Source organism: Curcuma longa, unplaced genomic scaffold, assembly GCF_044706935.1.
Source record: "Curcuma longa cultivar G26 ecotype Majalengka, Jawa Barat unplaced genomic scaffold, ITB_CL_G26_1.1 contig_8565, whole genome shotgun sequence".
Taxonomy (NCBI): Eukaryota; Viridiplantae; Streptophyta; class Magnoliopsida; order Zingiberales; family Zingiberaceae; genus Curcuma; species Curcuma longa.
Window position 1 is genome coordinate 2,931 of NW_027435250.1, and position 12,375 is coordinate 15,305.

Below are 12,375 nucleotides of genomic sequence, written 5' to 3' on the forward strand. Positions count from 1 at the left end.
TATTTTTCTGTTGGTCTTGTTCTTATGCAACCATCTGTGCACTTTGAATCCTGCAAGTTGCTTATTGACATATTCTACATATATCTGTAACATGGTATTCTCGATAATATGCTTATTAAGGTGGTCTCGATGACATGTCTTTCTGATTTTGGTAACTAGAATTCAGGTTGTAATACACACTTGAATATTTGATTATAGTCATGCTTTGTAATATTTCTTTTCTTGTAAGAATCTTATGTTGAATATTTTGATTTTACTACCACAATTACTTTCCTCTCTTCTTACATCTTTTTTACTATTTCCTGGTTGTGAAGTAGATCTATTGATTCTTTTGTTATGTATTTTGATAACTTATTTAATTGATGAGCTAATTATTTGTTTATGTGCAGTTGTCATTGGATTCTCACTGTCATTGCACCTGTTCTATTTCTGCTGCTGTTGGAGGATATTCTGTTGCGTTGAAACCTTTGTTATGGACCTGCTGCTGTTATGGAGCTTCTATGTTGGAAGTTGTAACTTACATTTGTGTTATGAACTTGTATAAGTTGTATGTTATGGACCTGCTGTATGTTATGAATTTGTGTTATGAACCTGCTGTAAGAATGATTATTGTGTAAATATAAGTTGTATGTTTTGTATGTGATCTAGTAAATTTTGTAGCTAATGATTTTATATTTACAAAATATATTATTTCTTATTTACTGCTAAAAAAAATCAAAAGACAACGCTTTTAAAAACGTTGCAAAACCCAAACAATTTGTAACAAAATTACAACGCTTTTTAACCGTTGCAAAATGTGTTGTCATACCTATTAAAAACAACGTTTTTAAAGCGTTGCAAAAAACGTTGTAATATTTACAACGCTTTTTCTGCGTTGCGAAGGTGTTGTCGATGTTAACAAAGACAACGCTTAAAAAGCGTTGTCGTTGAGGGACCCCTTTTACAACAGGGCATCTTACAACGCTTTTTACCCCACAAAGACAACGCGTTTTTCGCGTTGTCTATTAACAAAATTCTAGTAGTGTGCAATTTTGGTTCATGATATTAATACAACAACAACAACACACTCTACACGCTGTGAATAAACCTAACTGCAAACACACAACACACACACCGAGAATAATCTTAAAACAAATACCTCATTAACAACATACTTTATATGATATGAATAAACCTAACTATAGGGTGCAACACACATACCATGAATAATCTTAACACAAACACCTCATTAAAGCATACTTTGTATGTTATAAATAATCTTAATTGTAGCGCGCATCACATGCTATCAATATCTTTCGACTTTCAATTGATTGGAGTTGTGTAGAGTGAGACGTGTGCTACGGATAACATAATAGCACGTTGCTAAAAATCAAATTTATTTAGTGATGGTTGAAAATTATCTTTGAAAACTATTTCAAAATTATTTTAAAAAATTTTGGTGAAGTTTATTTGTTGATAGAAATCATCATTGGTTAAGTTGATATAATGTAGAGTAAAACATTAAAATTTTTAATGATTTCCAAATGTATACCATTCTTTAAAAATAAGATGTATTTTCTTAAAAAATTTATTTTTCCCTGATACTACTATACATAAATAATGTTTGTATGAAATTTCATTAATTTTTAAAAATCATAGAATTATTTATATATTTTTAAAATTTGATCTAAAATTAAATTATAGTTTTTCAAACACAACAATTGACTATTGTCAGTTAGCAATCGATTGTTGTCTGTATCAATCGACTATTGTCAAGCAACAATCGACTGTTATAGTGAGTTTTGGTTGAAATAAGGTTATTTCAATCGATTAAGTTCACTATTAGGGTTAAGTTCACTATTAGGTAATTTAACTATTCCTAACCCTCTGATATACTTAGATAAGTATTCAAAGGGGGGGTTTCTTTATGACAATGAGAAAGGGATGTTACATATGGAATTGAGGGGAGGTTTAGATTCAAGATTAAAGTTTTTACCCTCATGACTCAGTTTTTGGTATTTCCTAATGGTTTATGAATTCCAAAACATTGTTAGTGCAATGATTAAAGTATGTATGATTGAGGTGAGCGCTAGAATTTGGGGGGGGGGGGGGGGAAGGGGTGAATAGCGCTTTCATCGTTTTCACTTGTTTGAAAAACTACGAAAAATCAAAGTGTGAAATGCATCAAAAAGAAAGATGTTGACACTTTTATTTATTTGGTTCACAATCATAAGTTGCTACTCCAAGGCCCATAGTCTTTGACCGTTTCCGATAGATAATTTACTATGAAACACCCCTATTACAAGAGAGTTTTTGCTTTTACAAAAATGTTAGAAACAGTAAACTTTTACCGTCTTAAAGATTTAAGTACAAGAAAGAGAAAACAAAATTACTGACAAAGGATTATAAATTTGGCATAGAAGTTGGTGCAGCTTCTCGGCATTACGATGACGTCTCGGATGTGTTAGTCACACACAAAATGATCATCGTAATAGCGTATATGTGTCTTTTAGGGTTTTCCCTTGCAGTTGCTTATATAGGCCAATCTGGGCACCTGAGACTCCTTACGAGCACCTCCACGTCATTCCGTCGATCCGCTTCTAATGTTGACTCGACATCTTCTGGGCGCTTATATCCCTTCCGGGCATCTGGATACTGACATGGAGGTTGTTGGATTAACTTTGACTCCGTAACGTCTTATTTATCTCCAGGCTCCTGGAGCCTTTCCAAGCACCCAGAAGCTGAGGTATCCCGACTACTGGGAACTTGCCACCTCATCTGCCTCATTGACGTTCGGACACCTGGATCCCTTCAGGGCGCCTGGACCATCCGATTGCCCAGATCTAGATAGGGTGCTCAAAATTCAAAGTTTCGGTCCCTTATTTTGTGCAACACATGGTTAGTCCAGAACAAATAAAAGTAGAAAATTGACAGTCTTAGCAACTATCTGTTGGGATGTATATAAGAATCCTAGCTATCGATGTAAATAAACATTCTGAAATGAGAATTATTTTTGGTCAATGTTTGCATTTAGTTTTTATGCAAGTGTCCATTTAATTTATATTGTAGATAAACATGGTGTGCGGAGTTACACACAGAAGACCATGTTATCAGCTCTTTATAGATTATAAACAGTATTCACAACCAAGATGGAATGGACAAACCATTGGACTGGTTGTAGTGTAATTTGGTCTTAGTCTGTCTTGACTATAGAATTACACTAGTACACTCAGTGTGTATTGAGCAGGACCATCTGAGGATTGTTCGATTTATACTGACTATATAATCGAACTAAACATCTGTTGCTATGAATGTACATGCTCTTAATCCCTATATAATAACAAGCACATGTACTTAGTATATACTTCTTTGATTCATCAAAGGGTGAGATTTAGAGCGATAGATCAAAAGGCCCGATGAGTTAGGAAGTAGTATTATGTACATGGTGTGTTGTTGATTATAGAAGGAAACTGTGTCCTATAATCTAGGCTGATGATGTCCCCTTGAGGAGCTCATAAAGGATTATCATGTAAACCCTGTAGGTGGACTTAGATCCGCATGATAACAAAGGATGAGTGGTACTACTCTTGGAATCAGAAGTTGATTAAATTCGAGTTGTCAGTAACTCATTTAATTAACGGACATATGATATCTTAAACACAGGGAGATTAATATACTTATAGTAAGAAGGAGCTCATACTATAATATGGGATTGGTGCGGTAGTGCAATAATAACTCTCTAGTGGAATGAGTTATTATTGATGGGATTGAGTTGGGTGTTCAGGGAGAACACAGGAAGCCCAAGTCCATCAGGAGGCCAAAACCAATTTCTTCTCTAGGTCCCTGCTGTAGCCTCTGGATAAAACCTCGTATCCACCTAAGAAAATTATATGAAATTTCAGATAGGAAATTTTAAGAATTTCTAAAATTATTTTTCTGGAGAAAAATTTTGTTAAGAAATTCCGATTAAAATTTCTGTTACGAAATTATTAATTTTCTTCCGCAGAGAAAATTAATTATGATTTTTCTAATCAAATCTGGATAAGATTTGATTTGATTAGAATCAAATCTGGATGAGATTTGATTTGATTAGAATCAAATCTGGATGAGATTTGATTTGATTAGAATCATAATTTTATCTCTTCCGCAGACAAAATTGGTTATGATTTTCAAATCTGGATAAGAAGATTTGATTTGATTATAATCATACCAAATTTTGTGAGATGACATAACTATATAAAGAGGGGTTTAGGGGAGGCAAAAGAACACACAACAAAAGGTTTCTCCTCCCCTCTAGGGCCGGCCAAGGAGAATCAAAGCAAAATTTTTTTTCCTTCCGCCGCCCACCCTCCTTCTTCTCTTCTCTTCTTTTGTGGCCTGCAATCCAAGCCCTCCCTTCCTTTAGGGCCGGCGGCCAACAACAAGAAGGAGGAGAAGAGAAAGATAGAAGGAAGAAGAGCTTGCTTCATTGCTTGCATTCTTGCCATCGGAGAGAAGAGACTTGGTGGAATCATCTCGAAGGATCGTTGTCCACACAACGTTCGAGAAGAGGAGAGGATATACAGCAGAAGATCGAGAGGTCTTCAACTCCTTCTAGACATCCCGTTAAGAAGAGGTATAATTTAATGTTTCTGTTATAATTAAATTATTCCTTTTATCTCGGATCCTGTAAATCAAACACAAGAGCCCAATGATCTAAATGTGTTGATCAAACCTTGGTTTGATTAACTATAAGGGCAACTTGAAATTATTTTCAAAAAATTTTTGTTCTGCAAGAATTCACCAGAGCGTTTTTCAAGACTTTTCCATCACTATCTAGTCTTGACGGTTTTTCAAGATTCTTTTCCTAGGAATGTGTCCTTCCTCATCACCTGATCCTTCAGACCTGTTGGACTTTTACTAACATCCGACCCTTGTCTCCCAGGACTTCCATTGCTAGATGTCCAGTCCTCCAGACCCGCCTAGACTTTTTTGCCTGGTGCTTTGATCTACCAAGTCTTCCTGCCTAATCCTCCTAACTAGGACTTCCTTACCCAGCCCTCCTAACTAGGACTTCCTCGTCCAATCCTCTAGACAAGGACTTCTTTTGCTCAGTCCTCCAGACTAGGACTTCTCTGTATTGCCTACACACTCAGTTCAGCTCATTAGCCAACTTCACAAGCTTAACTTGAACCCTTTGCCATTATTAAAATCTTGGTTTGATCATTTGGTGCTCCCTGCACTAATAATCTTCCCCTTTTTTGATTATGACAACCTCGATTACAAGTTAAGTATAAATTTTCTTTTAAAAATAAAGTCATAAAGAAATTCCAAGTCAAAAAAATGATTCCCACTTAACTCAGTATCTCCCCTTGAAATTAAGGTATACTTAAAATATTTTAAAAATAAAGTTTTTCTGTGCCCCAAAACATGATATGATTCTTTTCAATGTGTCAATTGGGTCTAAGAACCATCCAAGTAACACTTAGTATTTTTCGATTTAAAACATTTTCTAAAATATATTTTGTAAAAATTCTTTGCTTGTAAACCACTCTTAATTATGCTTCTCCTGAAAAGGATTAAGACTTAGATTTTGAAATAGAATTTCTAAAGACAAAGTAATTTTTTAAAAATAACGGTTTGAAATAATTTTAAAAACTTTGAAGATTATTATCTTAATTGTTTAAAAAAAATTTGATAACTCCATTAACTTTGAAATTCAAACTTATTCTCTCTCAGAAATGATGATTGGTTTAATTGGCATTGCATTTTACTTCGAATTAATAAACATTTGAGTTTATTTGGGTTAAATAATGGGTTTTGGTGTTAAAATTGATATTCATGATTTTCTTTAGAGTTAATTCAAAATTTTGATTGGTTTTTTAATTTTGGTTTTAGGTGAAGACCGGGAAAATCAGATGAGCTCGAATTAGCCAAATCAAGTCACTGTTGAACTTGACTGATCAAATCAGTTGAAGCAAGCCAGAAATTGAGCCAGGAATTGAATTTAAGCTGCTGAACCGGACCAAGGCAATGTGAACCCGGTTCACTGGAGGAGAAAAAGCAGCGGCTGGAGAAGAGAACAGTAGCTTCGGGCAAATTTGGATCGCGATTCTTCTTCTCCGCGCGCGCGACACCGACGCCGAGCTCCATTCACATCTCAGATCTCAGATCATCTTCCTTCTTCAATGGCGACTTCCGCAATCATCAGCAATCAGCAAGAGGTGTTGAGCAGATCGCGATCAAAGCCATTTTCCAGATCGCGCCATTTTCTTCATCGCATCCACCGAACGCAGCAGATCAAGGGCGTTCTCTAGATCTGCGATTTCCAGCCGATTGCAGGGTTTCTCTGGAGTTCTCCAAGGAATTCTGTAATCATTCCATTTCCATTTTCACCAGAGATTCATTTCAGATTTGATCTATTTCCAGATTTGATCGCTGTTCTTCCTCTGTTCTTCACGCGACAAGAAATTCCAGCTAGACAAGGGCGTTCTCTGCAGCTGGGAGATCTTGATTTACTGGCTGAAGGTTTCGGAAGAGCTGTTGAGAACCACAAGGGCGTTCCCTGAGGTTTCTTCGCAGATCAGTGAAGAGAAGGAAGTTGATCTTTGATTTGAGTTTGTGAATGATTTTTCCAGCATTTTTCTTAACCTAGATCTAAAGTTGTTTCATTGTTTAATTGCTGTTTAGTTTGTTTTAGCAATAAGAACATTTCATTTGTTGAATTTTGAAATTGAATGAGATTGCAATTTGATTTTATGTTTTAATTCTGTTTTAATAGTTGTTTTGAATTTTGCAGTTTAGCAGAATTTTCGGTAATATTAGGTTTCTGTAGTTAGTTTGTTAAATCAAGATAGAATGCTTAGTTTAATTGCATTAGGATTAAGTAGTTTGATTGCATTTAGAGTTAGATTCTTGTTAATTCTAGTTTCAATTTGGTAGATTTCAATTTTGTTATTAATTCTGCATTTAATTAGTTTAATTTTCAGTCATTTAGTTTTCTAGTTTAATTAGTAATTTTTCATTTTAGTTTTGCAGTCATTTTGTTTAATTTTAGTTTAAATTCTTGTTTAGATGTTTTGACATTTTAAATTGTTTGTATAGAAAATCCAAAAAGAAAGAGTTGAAAATCTAATTCAAACACACTTATTAGTATCCTTGGAAAAATACGACTTGGGACTCCATACTACACTTTTATTTTTAGTTTTGAAATGTTTTGATCTATATCAATTTGATGCACCACGTGACACGTAGAATGGTAGACACCAAATTTTGGCGCCGTTGCCGGGGAACCTACTAGTAATGTGTGTTTGTTTTAGATTGTGCATGTTTGATTTTCATTGACTATCATTGTATTTGTTTTCATAGAATATCTTCTTGAATGCTAATTGAATTGTTTTCATGACCAGGTCTTCTAAAGAGAAATTGTTTGAGTTAGATCCTGAAATTGAAAGGACCTTCAGAGCTTTGAGAATTCAAGAGAAAAATTCAGAAAATTCAGAAAATTCTTCAGATATCTCATGGCTGATCATAGCAGAACAATGAAGGAGCTTGCAGCTCCTGATGAAGCTTTCAAGTACTCATGCATCACTTATCCTACATTAGAGAGTGATTTTGAGCTGAGATCAGGGTTGATTCATCTACTTCCAAAGTATCAAGGATTATCTGGAGAGGACCCAAACAGGCATTTACATGAATTTCATGTGGTATGTTCAACCATGAAGCCACAAGGAATTTCAGAAGAGGATATTAAGCTCAGGGCCTTTCCTTTCTCATTGACTGGAGTAGCAAAAGATTGGTTGTACTATTTGCCACCGGGATACATCACTTCTTGGATGGATATGAAGAAGGCTTTCTTGGAAAAATTTTTCCCAGCTTCGAGGACTGCAACTATCAGGAAAAGTATCTGTGGGATTCAACAAGTGGTGGGGGAAACATTGTATGATTATTGGGAAAGGTTCAAGAAATTGTGTTCAAGTTGTCCTCAGCACCAGATTAGTGAGCAGTTACTTGTCCAGTACTTCTACGAGGGTTTATTACCTATGGACAGAAGTATGATAGATGCAGCAGCTGGAGGGGCATTAGTGAACAAGACTCCAGAACAAGCAAGGGAGCTAATATCAAACATGGCTGAAAACTCACAGCAATTTGGGAGTAGAACGCTCACAACTAGAGGAGTTGGTGAAGTCCAGATGGTTGCTAATGAACAAAAGGAGATAAGGAGTTCATTGATGGAATTAACATCTTTGGTGAAGCAACTAGTCTTGAATAATGCTAATCAGCCTTCTAGTGTGCCAATTGCTCAATTTCCATGTAAACAAGGCATGATTTGTAGCATTTGTTCAAGCAATGATCACAATTCAGAACTTTGTCCTAATCTCCATCAAGATGAATCTTTGGCGGCATTTTCTAGAGCTCAATTCCAACAAAAATATGATCCGCATTCATCTACATATAACCCCGGTTGGAGAGATCATCCTAACTTGAGGTATGGCAACTCATTTTATCAACAACCGCCTTCAAATCAACATTTCCAGCAGCAATACCAGATTCAGCCTAACCAGAATTTCCAGCAACAAAATCAGCAAGGTTTCCAGCAAAATCAGCAATTATCAGCATCAATACCACCCTGCAAACCAATTCCAGCCACCTTTTCAGCAATTCCAGCATTTCATTTCAGCAATTTCCAGAACCCTAATCAGCATTTCCAGCCTCATTTCCAGCAGCAAAATCAACAATTTCAGCAAGGGCAGAATTTCCAGCCAGCACTTCCAGCACCTACACGGTTGAGTTTAACCCAAGGAGGCCCTAGTAATGCTTCAAATTCAGATCCACAACAAGCTAGATTGGAAGGGTTAATGCAGCAAATAATTCAGCAAAATCAAAATCAGCAAAGAACGGATTCTGCACTTCAAAATTTGGAAAGGCAAATTGGACAATTAGCTTCTAGTATTAACCAGTTGCAATCTCAAGGTTCAAATCAGTTGCCTTCACAAACTACTCCTAATCCTAAAGGGAACGTAAGTGCATTAACTTTAAGGAGTGGGAGAAAAATTTTGGGAAGTTCTAGTGGAGGGGCTGCTGTTGAGAAATTTCCAGCAAATCAGGAAGAAAATTTCAGCAATAAAGGAATTCCAGAAGTCCAGAATGTGCCAACTTCAAAGTCTACACCAATTATTGATGATCATATAGATTTGGAGCAAGAACAAGGAGGAGAATGGAGTGATTCCAGAAAATTCCAGCAACTATATTCTGCTGCTGAAAAATTTTCCAGCAGCCACCAGTAAAGCTGGAAATGCAGAAATTGAGGATTTAGAGCAAGGAAATACCGGGCAGCAAGTTCCTTTACCTTTTCCTCGACGCAAGGTTCAACCAAGAAGGGATGTAGAGGAGGAGAAAGCTAAGGAATTCCAAGAACTTATGGATTTATTCAGCAAGGTGGAAGTTAATGTTCCCTTACTCACAATGATCAAGCAGATTCCAAAGTATGCAAAATTTTTGAAGGATCTTTGTGTGCACAAGAAAAAGTTGAAAGGAAATGAGTTGATTAGCATGGGCAAGAATGTGTCAGCACTTATTCAGACTGTTCCTCAGAAATGCGAAGATCCTGGAGTTTTTACAGTGCCTTGTGAGATAGGGAGTAGTCTTTTTAAGGATGCTATGCTGGATTTGGGAGCGTCAATTAATGTAATGCCAAAATCAGTGTTTCAGACTTTAGGCATTGGACCATTACAGCCTACAGGAGTTGTCATTCAGTTAGCTGACCGCAGTCAGACTCACCCAGCTGGAGTTATTGAAGATGTATTGGTTAAGGTGAGAGAACTTGAAGGATCTTTTTCCAAGAAAAAGTTGAAAGGAAATGAGTTGATTCTATATACTTGACATGGAGGGAGACTATCTGGCCAGTAGATCTCCACTTATTTTAGGATGACCAAAATCAGTGTTTCAGACTTTGAAGACTACAGCCTACAGGAGTTGTCATTCAGTTAGCTGACCGCAGTCAGACTCACCCAGCTGGAGTTATTGAAGATGTATTGGTTAAGGTGAGAGAACTTATCTTTCCTGCAGATTTCTATATACTTGACATGGAGGGAGACTATCTGGCCAGTAGATCTCCACTTATTTTAGGACGACCATTTTTGAAGACTGCAAGGACAAAGATAGATGTTCATGCGGGCACACTTTCTATGGAGGTAGGTGATACAGTGGTTCGATTCAGCATTCTTGACGCTATGAAGCATCCTAGAGAGGATCATTCTGTTCTTAGTTTGGATATTTCAGATGAGATGGAGTATATGGATTTCTTTTCACAGATGGGTTCAGATTGTTCTGAGATTGATTCTGGAGATGTTTTGACTACATTTTTTGCAGATTTTACAGATTTGGGAGTGGATGATATTTCTGATGGATTATTTCAGAGGGATAGAGATGATGTATGCGTAGGGGATTGCTTAGGAGAAGCTCTACCCCTAGGATCGCCTAGAGAAGAAGAAGTATGCGTAGGGGATTGCTTAGGAGAAGCTCTACCCCTAGAATCGCCTTCTGTTGAGCAGACACAGGATGAATTGAAGCCGTTGCCTTCACACTTGAAGTATGCTTACTTAGGAGAGAATCATCAGTTGCCTGTCATCATAGCCCAGAATTTAGAACAGGAGCAAGAGAGCAGACTTTTAGAGATTCTGAGGCAGCACAGAAAAGCCATTGGATGGAGCCTAGCAGACATTCCTGGTATCAGTCCTTCTATTTGCATGCATAGGATTTTCTTGGAGGAGGATGTGAAACCAGTGAGACAGCCCCAGAGGAGACTTAACCCACTGATGCTTGATGTAGTGAAGAAAGAGGTGACTAGACTTCTACAGGCAGGTATTATTTACCCTATTTCTGACAGTAAGTGGGTTAGTCCTATTCATGTGGTTCCAAAGAAGTCAGGGGTGACAGTTGTGGCTAATAAGGAGAATGAGTTGGTGCCCACCAGAGTGAAGAATGCTTGGAGAGTTTGTGTGGACTATAGGAAGCTGAACGAAGCAAGCAGAAAAGACCACTACCCTTTGCCATTTATTGATCAGATGCTAGAGAGGTTGGCGGGTAAGTCACATTATTGCTTCCTTGATGGATACACTGGATATTTTCAGATTTGCATCGACCCAGAGGATCAGGAGAAGACCACATTCACGTGTCCTTTTGGTACATTTGCTTATAGACGGATGCCATTTGGGCTTTGCAACGCTCCAGGGACTTTTCAGCGATGCATGGTAAGCATTTTTGGTGATTTATTAGAGCATTGCATGGAAGTTTTCATGGATGATTTTTCTGTGTATGGTTCGTCATTTGATGCATGTCTAGAAAATTTGTCTAGGGTTTTAGATAGATGCATTGAGACTGATTTGGTGCTTAATTTTGAAAAATGTCATTTTATGGTTGAGCATGGTATTGTTTTAGGTCATATAGTCTCTAGGAAAGGCATTGAAGTAGATCCTGCTAAAGTTAGTGTTATATCTTCTTTATCTTACCCCGCATGCGTGCGGGATGTTCGAGCTTTTCTTGGCCATGCAGGATTCTACAGGAGATTTATTAGGGACTTCAGTCAGATTGCTCATCCATTGTCTCAGTTGCTTCAGAAAGATGTAGAGTTCCATTTTGATCAGAGGTGTCAGGAGGCTTTTCAGAGATTGAAGGAGGCTTTGGTTACTGCACCTATTATTCAGCCACCAGATTGGACTTTACCATTTGAGCTTATGTGTGATGCTTCTAATTTTGCTGTAGGGGCAGTACTTGCACAGAGAGTTGATGGGGCACCACATGTGATCTATTATGCTTCGAAGACCTTGGATTCGGCTCAAGCAAATTACACCACGACAGAGAAGGAGCTTCTTGCCATTGTTTTTGCATTAGATAAATTTCGATCTTATTTATTATGTTCTCACGTGGTTGTATTTTCTGATCATGCAGCTTTGAAGTTTCTCCTCAAGAAGCCAGATGCCAAGCCCAGATTGATTAGATGGATGCTTCTTCTCCAGGAGTTTGATTTGGAGATTCGAGATAGGAGTGGGAAGGAGAACTTGGTTGCAGATCACTTGAGCAGAATTGAGGGGGATATGGATCATTCAGCTATTGATGATGACTTTAGAGATGAGCAGCTCTTTCAGGTGCATGGTGAGTCACCGTGGTATGCAGATCTGGTAAACTTTTTGGTATGTCATGTTTTTCCTGCACAATTTTCAAAAGCTCAAAAGGATAAATTGAAAAGTGATTCAAAATATTATGTGTGGGACGATCCTTATTTGTGGAAATTTTGTAGTGATCAGATCATTAGGAGATGCATACCTGAGTTTGAGTTTCAGTCTATTCTTACATTTTGTCATTCATCTGAGTTTGGTGGGCATTTTGGACCTCAGCGGACTGCTAGGAAGGTTTTGG

At 37.3% G+C, this 12,375-nt stretch overlaps 1 pseudogene; it reads left to right on the top strand.

Moving 5' to 3' along the window:
• Positions 1–7,359: 7,359 nt before the first annotated feature.
• Positions 7,360–11,214, top strand: LOC141819536 (uncharacterized; annotated as a pseudogene).
• The last annotated feature ends 1,161 nt before the right edge of the window (positions 11,215–12,375 follow it).